Consider the following 16,630-nt stretch of genomic DNA (forward strand, 5'->3'; position numbering starts at 1 on the left):
ACCTTTCTGGACTTCAGTTTCCTCTTCTGTCAAATGGATCATTAGAGCTGAGGATTTTGAGTGGGAAAGGACCTTTAAACCCTCCAATTTACAGATAAGAAAACTGAGGCCCAGAAAAAGTTGATTGACTTGTCCAAGGTCACTGGCTTATAAGTAACAGACTCCACTTGGGATTCAGACTCAGGTCTTTTGCCTACAAACCCTGAACCTCTTTTGCTATCCTGTGCTGAGCATAATAATGTTGGCCCTGGGTCTCCATGATGTTGCAAGGATGAAAAAGCAATATATTTTGGCACCATTTTTATTTTAGAAGAAAAAAGAGTCCAATTGAATCCCGGAATCTGTTCATCTTTATGAGGCTGGGACCCCTGTAGACATAATTGAAAGTAACGTAAAGGAAGGTATGTGGAGGAGGGGAGGTGGGATGGGGGCAGCATTAGATGAGCAGAGGATGAGAAAAAGGAGGTCCTGACATCTCAGCCTGCCGCCACACAGGACTGAAAGGCCCAGCCCGAACGGGAGGCTCTCCTCCTCAGCCTGAGGACTCTCCTTGGCCTTGGACTGCGCCTAAGTACTCCTATCTAGAAGAGAAGAGCTAATGGTAGATATGAGAATAGGTGCTTGGGGGAGCCTGTGGAATCTGCTTTGCTATAAGTCTCTAAAAATAGCCCTAGCTCCATCTGCCTCGGGATACTTGGAGCAAAGTCCCAGGCAGAGAGAGGCAGAGACAGAGGACTGGACGTGGTGACCTCTGGGGGGTCCACCTCCTTCCCACCCCCAGCAGTGGGACCATCAGCTTCTCCCCTCCAAAGGGAGTTGGCAAGAGAAGCCGAGAACTGTCAAGGTGGCCCAGCAGAAGGGTGCTGCTCACCGCAAATGTGGGATTGTGATTTATTCTTGGCCAGAGCTTGCAGTGGTGGGAAGGGCTGGGGGCGTACGAGGACATGGAGGTTGGGGGCAGGGAAGAGGAATGAGAAAGCCTGGGTGCTCAAGACCTGATGTCACTGCTGCCATTTTGGGAAATCACAGCAGGATCCCAAGTCTCAGAGCCAGAAAGGGATCTTCCTTGGGAGGTCAGGCAGGCCAGCCTCTTGGTTTTACAAATGAGGACAGTGAGGCACAAACAGGGGAGGTGACTTGTCCCACGTCCTACAGGCAGTAAACAGAAAAGTTGGGATTTGACCCTGGTGGCTCAAGACCCAATACTCTTGCCAGCCCATCCTTCGGCCTCTCCATCTTCAAAAACAGCTTCCTTCGCCCAGGCTCCTGATGAAACATAAAACAATAACAACAGCTAAACCTCAACAGATTGGACGTGAAAGGGGGCTTCCCTCCACAGAGGTCAAGGGTGGAGACCAGAGGAGGGAACAACTTAAGAGGGAGTTTATCTGAAAATTTAAAAAAAAAAGATGCCTTGAGCACAATTTTTTTTTTTCCATGAAAGGTTTATGCCTCTCTGGAGGCCTCTTCAATAAAAATGCATTCTGGCTCTCAGAGTGTCTGACTACAAATCAGGCACCAGTCTTTTCTCTTCCTGTGCCGACCTGCTGGAGTCGACTGTTATTTTTGGCAGGCGGCCTTCAGGAAGGAGAAGGCTCTCCCCACCCCCTCCCACCTCCCTCCAAAGCTGGCTCGGGAAACACTCTTGACATGACACCTTCCAACATCCTTCAAGGTCAGGAGGTTTGGGAGGGGGGGGGGAAGGAGAAGGAGAGGGAGAAAATGAGGGAAACTATGCTGATGGTTTAAAAAAAATCACTGCCCAATGAAGTCCTTCCCCCACCCCCACATCCCCACCTCCATCCCCATCCCCAGCTAGACAAGCTGCCAACGGGCTAACCAGGGGAGAAAAGAAAACAGAAGAGATTCTGAGTCGGCCCCCTTGCTATCCACTGCTTTCCACCCCGCTTCCCCACCCCAGCTCGCTGCTCATTGGCTGGAACATCTGCATAAATCATATTACATCCACCAGTTCTTGGGGAATGAATGAAACAGACTTTCTGTAGTCCATCCTTAGTCCTTGGGGCTAAGCACAGAGAATTAGTGTGTTCACCACTTCCCTGCAAAGGGAAATTCTGTATAAGGTTATCGGGCCCCAGAACAACAGATTCTGACTTTTTTTTTTAAGCATGCTACATTTTGATCTAAAACTCCCAAGATGGTGTCAAATGAACATTAGTAAGTTGATGTTGTTATCACTGATGCCTAGTGGTATTTTTTACAGATACATAAATAGAGCTACCTAAAATTAACTGATGTGTGTGTTCAGTCGTTTTCAGTCATATACAACTCTTGGTGACTGCATTTGGGGTGTTCTTGGCAGAGATACTGGAGTGGTTTGTCATTTTCTTCTTCAGTTCATTTGATAGATGAGGAAACTGAGGCAAACAAGGTTAAGTGACTTGCCCAGGGTCACACAGCTATCAAGAGTCTGAGGCCAGATTTGAACTCAGGAATATGAGTCTCCCTGACTCCATGTCTGGGGAACTCTAGTCACTGTGACACCTAACTGCCCTGATTTATCCATGCTAGTAACAAAAATTTGGTGTAGAGGCAAAAGCACTAGATCTGTAGTCAAAAGAGCTGAGTTCAAATTCCAGTTCTGTTCTTTATTTCCTGTAGTATGGTGGGCCAAACACTTTACCTCTCCTCCTTATCTGTTTAAAAACAAACAAAAAACACAGGGGTAGACCTAAACCAGATTAAAATATAATTGAGAAATATTTAACAAAATAAATAAAACATACAATGGAATATAGGTGACATTAATATGTGGTCTTTCCAAGTCAATACGAGGCCCACAGAAATCCTTATGGATAGTTTAATGGCCCCGGTTTCTGTTAGAGTTTGACACCAGTGGCTTAGATGATATCCAAGGTTTACATCATTTAATAATGGAAGTTAGAAAATCTGCACCCTTTTTCCCCTTTATTTCTTTTCTTTTCTTTCTTTTTATTTTTGAGGCAATTGGGGTTAAGTGACTTGCCCAGGGTCACACAGTTAGTGTCTGAGATCGGATTTGAACTCAGGTCCCCCTGACTCCACTGTGCCACCTAGCTGCCCCTAGAAAACCTGAATTCTAATTCTACGGCTTACTTGCTGTGTGACCTGGGGTTGGACTAGATAATTTTCAGAGTCTGTTCTATCTCTAAAAGAAACTCAACCAATCTACTCACAGATTCATCATTTATTTACTCATTGACTCTAAAGTGCCATGGATGTCATACGGGTATACACGCACATGTATCACCTAATGAGCATTTACTGGGCACCTTCTGTATACCCTTAGCCTTTTGCTAGACCCTCTTTGGAGTAGAACATAAGAAATCGTTCCTGATAGTTGGGAAGACCAATTCAGCATATCAAGAGTAATTAAGCCCTGAGCTCTTTGACCCAGGCAAGGGCCATGAGGCTGGGGGAGGGGGAGGTCCTCCTTGTTCTACCTGTCCAGTCTCACCTTGCTGCCCTTCAGTTACCTGGGATCCAAGCCAAGCCAGCCTGCTCTCTGCTCCCGTACTCCAGCTCTTTTCACCCTTCTGCCTCTGTACAGACCTTGCCCCAAGGATCCCATTTCCTTCTAGAGAAGTCCCTCCCTTCCTTCAAGGCCCCACTTGAAGGCCACCTTCTTCAGGAAGCCTCCTCTGATTTCTTTCTTTTCATTTCCCATTCCCACTCCAAAAGTCATCTCCCCAACCTCCAGTTTTCACTGATCATGAACTAATGGCTACAGAACTGGGAGAGACCCTAGAGTCACCCAGGCCTACTCCCTCTTTTAATATATAGGAAACTGAGTCCTAGAAAGGTAAAGTTACTTGCCCAACATCATCCAGGTCATACATGGCCTTGATTGTCACTAACTCTATCACCTACCTGGGCAAATAATTTCTCCAGCTGCCTCAGGTGGTGTAATGGAAAGAGTGTTGGAATCAGGAAGACCTGAGTTCAAATCTTGATTCAAATATTGATTAGTGAGGTGACCCTGGGCAACTCCCTTCATCTTATTCAGCATCAGTTTTCTCATCTGTAAAATGGAGATATTAAAAGCACTTGAACAGCTAGGTGGATAGAGCATTAGATCTGGAGTCAGGAAGACTTATCTTCATGAGTTCAAACCTGGTCTCAGGCACTTACTAGCTGTGTGACCCTGGGCAAGTCACTTCACCCTGTTTGCCTCAGTTTCCTCATCTGTAAAATGAGCCAGAGAGGGAAATAACAAACCACTCCAGCATCTTTGCAAAAAAAAACCCCAAAAAACCCAAATGGATTCAGGGAGAGTTAGACATAACTGGAAAAAAAAAAAGACTGAACAATAGTGCTTACTTCCCAGGATTGTCGTAAGACTAATATGTGTAAAGTGCTTTGTAAACTTTGAAGGACTCTTATAAATTCTGTCTGCTCCTCTTCATTATCATTACTAATCTCGTAGAACCTTGGTTTCCTTATCTGTAAAATGGGATCATTCTTGCACTATCACAAAGGATTGTGGTGAGGAAAGTGCTTTGTAAACACCAAAATGCTTTAGAAATATGAACAAGGATGAACAGTTCAGGTCTTCTAATCCCCTGGGGACGCCAGCAATGCACCATTTCTTGACGCTCTCTCATAGCCAAAAGCCCCTCCCCTTGGCTATACAGCAGTCTTCTACCCCAAAGAGGAGGGCTGGATGTCACATTGCATGGGCCGAGATCAACCAAGGGAACTGCCTTTGGCCCTCTCCAACAGGAGACATCATCTCCCTCTGCTTGGCTGGATTTAAAATAGAATTCGTTTGGGTAAGAAGCAAACCCACTGAGATCTTGTGAGAGGCTGCCAGAATGTGAGTCTGAACTTGGGAGCCACAGCAGCCAGCTAGGGAAGGCTGTACAGGAACTGTCAAATGTGGGAGCAGGATGTGGGCTGACCTGTGACCCTCTGAGCAGCAAGGAGGGCCAAGTGAGAGAAGCAGGGCAGGGATTTTCCAGTGGCTGGGAGTTTGGTTTGGCCAGAAGGAAAAAGTCAGCAGGCAAGAAAAATACTGAAGGGGAGGGAGCTGGGTGAGGGAAGCTGGAGCCCCTTAACTCCTTACCCTCCCGGCCTCCCGGCCACCCCATTGGCAACCTTCTCTGGAGTCCCTCCCAGCTCAGCTCCTCAGGACTAACTTCCCAAAGCCCACAGTAAATAGTGTGTCTCCCTTCACAAATATTCCTGTACTGTTTTGACAGTTTTTCTCCATACTGTGTATTACACTCATTTGTGTGTAATAGTAGACTATAATCCCCTTGAGGGAAAGAGCTATTTGTCTTTGTAGAAAAAGTCCCTGTCTTTGAAGGGGCCAAGAGAGTGTCCTCCTATTCTATGGGGTAGAGAGAGAAGGGGAGACAACATGTAAATCAAAATTTAAATGGAAATGATACACAAAATAACTTCTGCGAGGAAGGCACCACCAACTGGGTGGTCAAGACCGATATCCTGTTTTGAGCTGAATTTTGAAGGGCTGGGGTGAAGAGGGGTGCACGCCAGGGACAGGATATATAGCCTCTCTAAATGAGAGAGATGAGAGACAGACTATTATGTAAGGGGAATGGGAAGGGAATGTAGATCACTTGAATTCCAGAGTTCCGAACTTCAGTAGAGCTAAGGCCAGTCAGGTATCTGCACTGAGGCCAGTACCAATATGGCAGCCCCCAGGAGGAGGAGGCCATCAGGCTCCCTAAGGAAGGGCAAACTAGCTCAAGCTAGAAAGGTCAAGGCTTCAGTGTCAATTAGCAGTGGAGTCAGGCCTGTGAGTGGTGTTGTACATCCAGGCTGGGGTGAAATAGGGAGATCCAGACTCAAAAAACAAAGCCAAGGATTGGCCAGTGAGCATGTGCTAAGTTCTGCTGATGCAATTCCCCCAAGCAAAGAGACCACGGAGCCTGCTTCTGGGAGAGCTGTGAAGATGCATAATAGAAGTGCTTTGAAAAAATTTGTAGCATGCATAGACATTCTGGAACTGGCTGCAGACTGCTACTCACGTACTGAATAGCAGAATCTTAGATTGGCTGCAATTGTGGGGCTTGCATAGGAGCTTGAGTTCAAAAGGAGCTAGCTACCATGTTGTTGTTCAGTCATGTCCAACTCTTTGTGACGTCATTTGGGGTTTTCTTGGCAAAGATACTGGAGTAGTTTGCCATTGCCTTTCCAGATCATTTCACAGGTGGGGAAACTGAGGCAAACAAGGTTAAGTGACTTGCCCAGGGTCACACAGCTAGTAAGTGTCTGAGATCAGATTTGAACTCAGGTCTTCCTGACTCCAGGCCTAGTGCTCTATCTACTATGCCACCAAGCTGCCAGCCATAATGTTGACAATTCTTTTTAGCTGACCTCTCTTGTTTTGACCTTTTCTCTTTGTGAGACTTCTTCCTGAATGATGATCTCTATTGAGAGACAATCCTCAAAGGGGAGAGACCTCGGACCCTGTCTCATCCCAGGTATGTGGGTCCATGAATATGGGCCTTGGTTCTTGGCCTCAACATTTGTTCTTTTGTTTTAGGTGAAGGAAGTTGGGGACTATAACCTTGTGAGTTTTAAAAGGTCAAGAGAGTGAATCACCCAAGGTCTAGTAGGAGTTGAGTCCACATTGAACCCACCATCGATGGGATCATGAAGTAACCCTTGGACCATAGCCCATGGTCACTGAGACAAGGACTCACTTGGCAACGATGCCAGCTTTAGATAGGAACTTAGTGGCACTAAAGTCATGTAGAAACTGCATTAAATAAAAGTCCACCCTCCCCAGACACTGATTGTAGGGTAGACAGTGTGCTGGGGGAAATATTTATATTTCTGTTCTTGTTATAGCTTCTCAGTAAATATCCCTTGATAAAAGTGGATAGATGATAAAAATGAATTAATTCATTCACTGGAGCTGGGGTGCTAGTCTCTGGTGGCTAACAGGAGGGTGGATGTACCTGGAATGGGGGCAAAAGCCAGTATCATTAGAGAAGAGATACCCCGATGCCTCAAGGGTGCTCCCAAGACCCTTAGGGGGAGGTATAACCAGTCTGGCTCTGAGAGAATAAGACGGCTATAGTAGGATGGACTTAAAACCAAACACAGGAACATTACGTATATGTATATATGTGTGTATATACATGCATACATACATATGCATCTATGTATATATATGTACATATGTATGTATACATATACATATGAAATTTAAGAAGCAATATATGAGACATAAAAAGCAGCTGTTAAATTTTCTTAAGCAAGATAGAGACATGGTCAGACCTGTGCTTTAGGAATAGAAATTTGGCAGACAGATTGGATAAGGGACACTAATTAGGAGTCGATTGCAATAGTCCAGACAATCATGACAAGGGCCTGAACTTGGGGACGAGGGCGGGGGGGATGGGGGAGAAGGGAAGGGTTGGGTTGCTATGTGAATGGAAAGATGGAATAACAAATGAAACATATTGTGGAAGGAGAATCAGCCAGAGTTGGCAAATGATTGGATGTGAAGGGTTAGGGAGAAAGAAGCATTGAAGATGATACCAAGATTGCAAAACCACCTGAGTGTAAGGATGATGGTACCCTCCAAGGAAATAGAGAGGTTAGAAAACAGGGAAGGTTTTGCAGAAAAATAATGAATTCGGTTTTGACAGGTGAGGTTTGAGATGCCCACAGGACATCTAATTGGTGAGCATTCATCTTATTTTGCCTGGTCTCAAGCCCACCACACCCCCACCCCAGTCTTCTCTCTGCCATACTCTATGTGTATGTCCCCCTCTACAGCCCCCCGCCAATCTTTCCAACTCTGGCTCTCAGAAAATTAAGTCAACATTGTCATTCCCGGAAAGGTCATGTCAATCAATTACCCTCTAACTCTGAAGATTCACCTTGCCTTCCTTGTCCAAAACACTCCTCTCTGTCTATCACTCCCCTGTATGTACTGCCTTCCCCTATTAGAGTATAAGCTCCTTGAGGGCAAGAACTGACTTTCTTGCCTATATTTGCACACCCACAGTATTGGGCACATAGTACTTAATAATTTTTTTTACAAAATTATTCATTCATTCATTCCTGTGTTCATCCAGTTGACATCCAACAGATAGCTAGTGATATGGGACTGGAGTTCAGGAGGGAGTCTTTCTATCTGTTTCACCAGGCACAATGCCTGGCACATTGTAAGCACTCAATAAATATGTCTAAATACGAATAATAGATAAATAAATACGGATAACTAGCATTTATACAGCACCCTAAGCTTTGCAAATATTTAAGGTTTACCTATATTATCTCATTTAATATCTAATATAATAATATATAAATTTAATATCTAAGATTTACCTATATTATCTCATTTGATCCTTGAAACAGCTCTGGGGAGGTAGATGTTATTATTATCCCCATTTTACAGATGAGGAAACTGAGGCACAAGAGGTTAAGTGACTTTCCCAAGGTCACAGAGCACGGAGTGTCTGGGGTAGGATTTGAATTCAGGTCTTCTTGATGCCAACTCCAGTGGTCTCATCATTGTGCCATGTAGTTGTTTCAGTTGGAGATATCCAATAGGCAGTTAGTGATGTGGGGCTGGAGTTCAGGAGGGAGCCTTTGTATCTCTAGCACATAGTAGGGACTTTGCAAATGTCTTGAATGGAATCAAATGGTGAAAAGCAGGGATTCATTCTCATCCTCCTGAACCCTCTCTAAGGCATTTGGTGTGGCTGACCAGCCCTTCCTTGACATTCTCTTCTTCTTTGGATTCTATGACACTACAAACATTTAATTCTTGGTTCCCTGCTTATTTCTGTGTGTTTATCTCCCTTTGATGTTAACTCTTGTGTTTCAGAAGGTCAATGTAGTGGAACGTAAAGAACGCTGGGCTTGAATTAGAAAACACTGTGTCTGACCTTTGATCCTGTGATGTGAGGTCAGCCCCAGGTCTGCCATTAACTATGACTTTGGGCAATTGACTTAATTTTTAGGATCTCAGTTTCCTCATTTGTAAAATAAAGGGTTTGAACTGTATGGGTCCCAAAGTGCCCTCCTGCTCTAGGCAGCTAGGTGGCACAGTGGATAGAGTGCCAGGCTTGGAGTCAGGTAAGACTTGGGTTCACATCTGACCTTAGACACTTACTAGCTATGTGACCCTGGGCAAGTCACTTCTCGTCGCTCCCCACTCAATAGTATTTTGTTTTTTCCAATTACATGCAAGGATGGTTTTCAACATTTACTTTGATAATTTGAGTTGTAAATTTTTTTCTCCCTCCCTCCCCTCTCCCTTTCCCAAGACAACATGCAATCTGATATAGGTTATACGTGTACAATCATATTAAACATATTAGTCATGCTGTGAAAGAAGAATGAGAACAAAAGGGAAAAACCATGAGAAAGAAAAAACAACAATAAAAAAAGAGAGAGAGAAAATAGTATGCTTTGATCTCACTTAGACTCCATAATTCTTTCTCTGAATGTGGATAACATTTTCCATCATGAATCCTTTGGAACTATGTTAGATGATCGCATTGCTGAGAAGAGATCAAAGCTGGTCATCACATAATGTGGCTGTTACTGTGTACAATGTTTTCCTGGTTCTGCTCACTTCACTCCACATCAGTTCATGTAAATCTTGCCAGGTTTTTCTGAAATCCACCTGCTCAACATTTCTTATAACACAATTCATATGCCACAACTTGTTTAACCATTCCCCAATTTATGGTCATTCCCTCAATTTCCAATTCTTTGCCACCACAAAAAGAGCTGCTATAAATATTTTTATACATGTGGGTCCTTTTTCTTTTTTTATGATCTTTTTGGGGTATAGACCTAGTAGTGGTATTTTGGGATCACAGGATATGCACAATTTTATAGCCCTTTGGGTGTCATTCCAAACTGCTTTTCAGAATGGTTGAATCAGGTCATAATTCCACCAACAATGAGTTAGTGTTATAATTTTCCCACATCTTCTCCAACATTTATCACTTTCTTTTTTTGTCATATTAGGCATTCCAATAGGTGTGAGATGGTACCTCAAAGTTATTTTAGTTTGCATTTCTCTAATCAATAGTGATTTAGAATGTTTTTTTTTCATGTGACTAAAGATAGCTTTAATTTCTTCATCTGAAAACTGCCTGTTCATATCCTTTGACCATTTGTCAATTGGGGAATGATTTGTATTCTTATAAATTTGACACAACTCTCTATATGTTTTAGAAATGAGGCCTTTATCAGAGACCCTAACTATAAAAATTGTTTCCCAGCTTTCTATTTTCCTTTTAATCTTGGTTGCATTTGTTTTGTTTGTGTAAAACCTTTTTAATTTAATGTAATCAGAATTATCCACTTTGCATTTACTAATATTCTCTATCTCTTGCTTGGCCATAAATTCTTCCCTTCACCATGGATCTGACAGATAAACTATTCCTTACTCTCCTAATTTGCTCATGTTATCACCCTTTATGTCTAAATCACATACCTATTTGGACCTCATCTTGGTATAGGGTATGAGATATTGGTCTATGCCCAGTTTCTGCCATACTATTTTCCAATTTTCCCAGTAATTTTTGTCAAATAGTGAGTTCTTATCCCAGAAGGTGGAGTCTTTGGATTTATCAAAGAGCAGATTATTTTAGTCATTGACTACTATGTCTTGTGTGCCTAACCTATTCTACTGATCCACCACTCTGTTTCTTAGCTATATAGTTTTAGATCTGGTGAAGCTAGACTTGGGCAAGTCACTTAACCCTTTTTGCCTCAGTTTCCTCATCTGTCAAATGAACTGGCGAAGGAAATGGTAAGCCAGTCCAGTATCTCTGCCAACGAAAAATGAGGTCACAAAGATCCAGAAATGAATGAACAACAAGATTATGATTCCATGATGGAGAGGACAATGGGATCCTAAGACTTAGATTTGAAAGGACGTGAAGTAAAACTATCATTTTACAGGTGAGGAAACTGAGGCAGACAGGAGAAAATTGTAATAAAGTTAGTAAGTTAGTGGAGCTGGTATTTGAACTCAGGTCCTGAGTCTTTCCATCATTCATGCTGCCATTTGAATAGATGTTTGGTATACCAGGGGAGAATGAAAGAAAGTACTATACAGAGATCTAGGCAGGGAAGTCTGGCAGAGGGACAGGGGGGTCCCTATAGGCAGGCAGAACATGGTGACCTGGAGGAAAGGGGAAAAGGGAAAAGGAGAAAAGGGGGAGGCATCTTTCATTCATCAAATCTTATTGATTCTTTAGTTGAAATATCTTTTGCATTCTTCCCCCTTGCTCTATGGTCCCACTGACATCATCCCCTTTCATTACCTCATGCTGAATAATTTTTCCTGTCTCAAATGTCTACCTGATTCAATTCATCCTGAACACCACCGCAGAATGACTTTAAGAAACATTCAGCCTCCTGAAACATGACTTTCATCATGTCACTCCCCAGTGCAAAAATCCACAATGGCTTACCATTGCCTACAGGTTAAAATTCAGTAACTATATCCTGGCACCCAAAGTCTCTGGGCCTGTTTCCTCATCTGTGAAATGAGGGCTTGGTCCATCTGATCCTCAGCTTCTTCTAGCTCTAAATTACTTTTCAGCAGAATATTAGCTTACATAGTAGGCACTTAATAAATGCAAATGTTGTCGGATTCAATTGAATTGAATAGCATGTGGAAATGGCCCCCTTATGACCTCCATTAAACTTCACAGTGTTATCTCCTATTTCTTGTGTAATGGGAGCCTGGCCAATGGAATCCCATCCCCAAGGAAGGGCTGGCATGCTCTGCTTGCTGCCAGCCCGCATGGAAGAGTCTGGGAAGTTGACTTCCAGAAAGCCTCCATGACACGTCTCCACTATATCTCTTCTTCCTGCTTCTTTGGGAAGGGGCACAAACAATGTTTTGAACATCAAGAAGTCACAATAGCAAGCATCAGAAGTCTTGGAGCCAAGATCCATACCAGAGGCTGAGCAAGGGTGAGGAGGTGGCCAAGGTACTGAAGAGTAATCTGATAAATCCAGCCTAGTAGTAGGAAGAGAAGGCTACTTATCTATCCAACGGCCATACCACATTCTGAAGTGAATTTGATCGGAAAATGTTTTGGAGAAACTTCTTTAAATTTGAACTGACTCCTTCCAGGGACTGAGGAGATAAATGGGACTGTATGTCCTCAGATGTTGGAAGGAGAGGAATGTTTTGTACTTATCTTTACTTGTTTGTTTTTTGCTTTTTGGAGGGGGGAGGCAGGGCAATTGGGGTTAAGTGACATGCCCAAGGTCACACGGCTAGTATGTGTTACGTGTCTGAGGTTGGATTTGAACTCAGGTCCTACTGACTCCAGGGCTAATGCTCTATTATCTGAGCCACCTAGCCACCCCTTATCTTTGCAATAAATATCCCTTTTGTAAAAAGCTAATTGATGTTAATTGGTTAAAAGAAACTAGGTGGTCAACTGGTGGTCAATATTGGGCAGAACAAACCAGAATGTGAACTCAGGCCAATAGCCTTGAAGAAAAACCTCCCCAACTCCTTAAGGGAGTATCCTTTGCACTCCAAAGGAGAGATGTCGTCTCTTTCTTGGAGAGTAAGTACAGAGTTTCCCCTATCCTTGTTAGAACATTGCACATGTGTTGGCAAAACTAGTTCAGCTTTTGGGAGGCTCCGAAGGAAAGTGTGTGGGAGAGAAGTGGTATTAGGCTGCCTACTAAAAGGGAGATCTACAGAGCTATTGTGCTGAGTTCATTGTTGTATGCCTGTAAAACCTGGACAGTCTACCAGCACCATACCAGGAAACTGAATCACTTCCATTTGAATTGTCTTGTGAAGATTCTGAGGATCACCTGGCAGAATAAGGTATCAGACACTGAGGCCCTTTCTCAAACATTCAAACTCTCCTGCAGAGTGTACAATTCTGATGCGCTGACCACATTGCTCAAGTGCCAAATGTACATTTGCCTAAACGACTATTTTATAAAGAACTCACACAAGGCAACCACTCGCATGGTGGTCAGAAGAAGCAATCCAAGGACACTCTCAAGGACTCTTTGAAGGACTTTGGAATCACCTGCGTGGCATAGGAGACACTGGCAAAGGACCACCCAGCAGGGCATGCTGCATCAAAGAAGACAGTGCCCTCCTTGAGTGAAACAGAATTGCATAGCTCAAGAAACATGAGGTGCATGAATTTAGAGCCCTGTCCACTCCAAATGCGCATGTGGACTATTTGTGCCTGACTGGTGGTAGAGCCTCTAAGCCCTCATGTTGGTCTGATCAGCCACGGTCAGACACACTGTACCTTGACCTCAATGTAGTGATGTCATTTTGGGGCACTAAAGACAACAACTGACCAACCAACCAACCTACTGATATGTGCTCTTTATTTTTCCAGTAGTGACAATGATGAAGTCAATCTCATCATTAATTTTTAGATCCTTGTGCCCCAGCTGGAGAGATTGGACCAATGTGAGCAGGTAATTAATAGGTATTGTAGAAAAGACCCCTTCTGGGGAGAGAAGACAGTTCCATGTCTTGATATACGGGAGTAAATAAAAACCTATGTCAGATTAAGCAATAGTTCCCAGGATAACTTAATCCAAGGATTAAACAGGGATTGAAAGATTCTTGTAGCAACAGTCTGATGGTGGTGAGGTCAACACTGACTATATCATGGAAATTTACTATGAAGGACAGCAAGAGGTATCCCTGGACTAATGGTTTGTCTCATGCAAATTCTCCAGTGAAGACAATGTGCTTTAATAGTGGTGGCACTGAAAGAGAATTTACTTAGAGATTGTCTAGTCTAACGCTCATTTTAGAGCCAAGAAAATTGAGTCCCAGAGAGAGGAAATGTGACTTGCCCAAAAGCACCCAGGTCATCAGTCAACAGTCACAGTGCCAGGGACTGTGCTAAGCCCTTAGCAGAGTGAGGATTCAATCCCAGGTTCTTTGATTCCAAATTCATTCTCCCTCATCCCCTATCATTACCTTTGTCATCTTTTCAATGTTCATCCAAATCCTACCCATCCTTCAAGGACTAACTCTAAGCTCTCTTCTTTCACAAAGCCTTTTGTGATAACTCTGGGCAAATGATCTGTCATTACTTCCTTCTGTTGATCATCTCCTTATCCTGATGTAGGTTTATAGACCACTGGATTTGGAGTATGAAAGACTAAGTCCAAAGCCAACCTCAGATGCTTTCTAGCTCTGTGACCCTGGACAAGTCACTTCACCCTGTTTGCCTCAGTTTCCTCATCTGTCAAATGAGCTGGAGAAGGAAATAGAAAAAAAACCTCCAGTTTTTTGTTTTGTTTTGCCAAGAAAACCTCAAACAGAGTCGTGAAGAGTAAGGTATAACTGAACAACAACAAATCTTGCTTAAACATAGCTGTTTTCCTGTTGTCTTTGCCATCTGACAGTAAGCTTCTTGAGAACAGAAATTATCTCTTACATAGTAGGTGTTTAATAAATGCTATTGATTCCTTGGTGACTTCTGGTAACATTTGTTGCCTGTACCACACACACACACACACATTCAGGGAGTCCACCTGTATTGTCCTCTCCTTTGTGTTTTAGGAAGAGTATGAGCCCCTCTGGGCCTGGTCCTATTTCCTCTGTATCTTTAACCTCCAATTGTATCTAGCATGGCTCCCAGTGCAAAATGGGCACAATATGGAGAAGTTGACTGAAAGAAAAAAAAGAAAAATAGGGAAATTCTTTGACTCCGAGAATTCAGAAAAGGGCATATCTGCAGACAGAAAGCTTGGCTTCCTCCCCTGTAAAATGAGAGCGTTGCACTAATTGATCTGTAAGAGGCCTCCCACCCTGGTGCTGGCCTGTGATTCTCCCCGGTAGGCTGAAGAGCCTCTTACAGTGAGACCAAGGCGGCTGTGAGAGAAAAAAAAACCCCTTTGCCGAGCCCTTGGCTAGCACGCACACGGAGGTTTATCCATCTCACGCCCGATCGATTACCTGCCAGCCTCTCCGTTATTCATCTGGATCCTCATGATTCATGGTCTAAGTGCCCTATAAATGGTGTGGCGAGTCCAAAGGGAGCTGCCGCCAATTCATTCCTGACATTTGGCTCATTGGATCCAGCGTGTCTGGCTCCCTGGTGGTGCGGGGGCCCTGGTGTGGGCGCGCCGCCTCCCCCTTCTCCTCCAGTCAGCTGGTGGGGGGCTAGATGGGAGGGGACCTTCAAGTCTATGTTTATCTGAATGTCTAACTGTCGGCCCCCCCTGCCCCAAGCGATCCTGGGAGGGACCAGACCAATTTTACAGTTGATTTCTAGGTCATTAATCAGAGTCAGAGACTTTTTAAAAAGTAAGATGTATGGTTACTGCAGGGTATGCTCAGTGATACTCTGGCTGCCTTACTCTTCTCCCCCACAGGGCCTGGTCGTGACAAAATCACGGAGTTAAGTTTACCTGCATGTGCTCCAGCCTCCTCTTCCCCCCTTCCTTAATGCTGCTCCCTCCCTCTCTTCAGATACCTGATAATAGTAATCATGATCATGAATATCAACTCACTTAAATATCGACAAAGTCAACAAGAATACAAAAACATTTATTACGCACCTACTGTATGCTAGGCGCTGTCTTAAGCACTGGGATACCAAGAAAGACAAACGCCATCCCTGGCATTAAGGAACTTACACTCTAATGGGGGAAGTCCCCACCCAAGGTGAGCTGGAAGTGGGGGAAGGGGTGAGAATTCGGGGAAAGACTCCCAGGGTGATGGCAAAGCAGCTGGTGAAGAGATGGGGCTGGGACAGGCAGCTGTAGCTCACTTTATCCCAGGGCTTTAGGAGCACGAGATAATTATTTTTAAAAAAAACCATATTTTAGCACCTTTAGTTATCCATGACTGGTTTTCTCTTTTATCCTAAATATTTTGCTGCGTGTATTTAAAAACATAATTCTGAGAAGGGGTCTATAGGCTTCACCAGACTGTCAAAGGGATCTAGAATACAAAAATGACAAGAGCCTCTGGTTTGGCTTTTCACAAATAGGCTTATGGAGACAAGACTGTGTAGTGGTAAGGGCACTGAAATTTGTTGTTCAATTGTTTCAGTCATGTCTGACTCTTTGTGACCCCATTTGGGGTTTTCTTGGCAGAGACACTGGAGTGGTTAGCCATTTCCTTCTCCAGCTCATTTTATGATGAGAAAACTGACGCAAAATTAAGTGACTTGCCCAGGGTCACACAGTTAGTAAGTGATTGAGACTGGATTTGAACTCATGAGGATGAGTCTTCCTGAGTCCAGGCTCTGCGATCTATCCCCTGTGCCACCTCACTGCCCAGAGCATAACGCAGAGAGTTCAAATCCCAACTTACTAGCTGTGTGACCAAGGAAAAGGGGGCTATCGATAGTTGTACTGATCTATATCTTGCCACTGGATCCAAATGACTTCAGAAAAGAAAGTGAGGTTGGTGACCTTGCACAGCCCTCTCTCACTTAAATTCAATTCACTTTCAAGTCATGTCATCATCTTCCTGATGTCATGTCTTCTTTTGAGAACAAAGGACAAATAACAATCTATAAGTAGTCTGAGCCACCCCACTGGGAACCCAAGTGGTCCATTCCATTTGGGCAACTCAGCTCTTTCCTTCCTTCCTTCCTTCCTTCCTTCCTTCCTTCCTTCCTTCCTTCCTTCCTTCCTTCCTTCCTTCCTTCCT

The 16,630-nt window shown here is 43.8% G+C and overlaps 1 long non-coding RNA gene across 1 annotated transcript in view; it reads right to left on the bottom strand.

Annotated features, from left to right (window-relative positions):
• Positions 1–287: 287 nt before the first annotated feature.
• Positions 288–16,630, bottom strand: part of LOC138159592 (uncharacterized) — a 67,190-nt gene continuing 50,847 nt past the window's right edge. The window contains exon 3 of the long non-coding RNA XR_011167922.1: positions 288–1,266. This is a non-coding gene — a long non-coding RNA (uncharacterized lncRNA). The remainder of the gene's footprint in view (positions 1,267–16,630) is intronic.

This window comes from Petaurus breviceps, unplaced genomic scaffold (assembly GCF_028583685.1).
Source record: "Petaurus breviceps papuanus isolate PSGF00001 unplaced genomic scaffold, PetGlider_PUasm1.0 176, whole genome shotgun sequence".
Classification (NCBI taxonomy): Eukaryota; Metazoa; Chordata; class Mammalia; order Diprotodontia; family Petauridae; genus Petaurus; species Petaurus breviceps.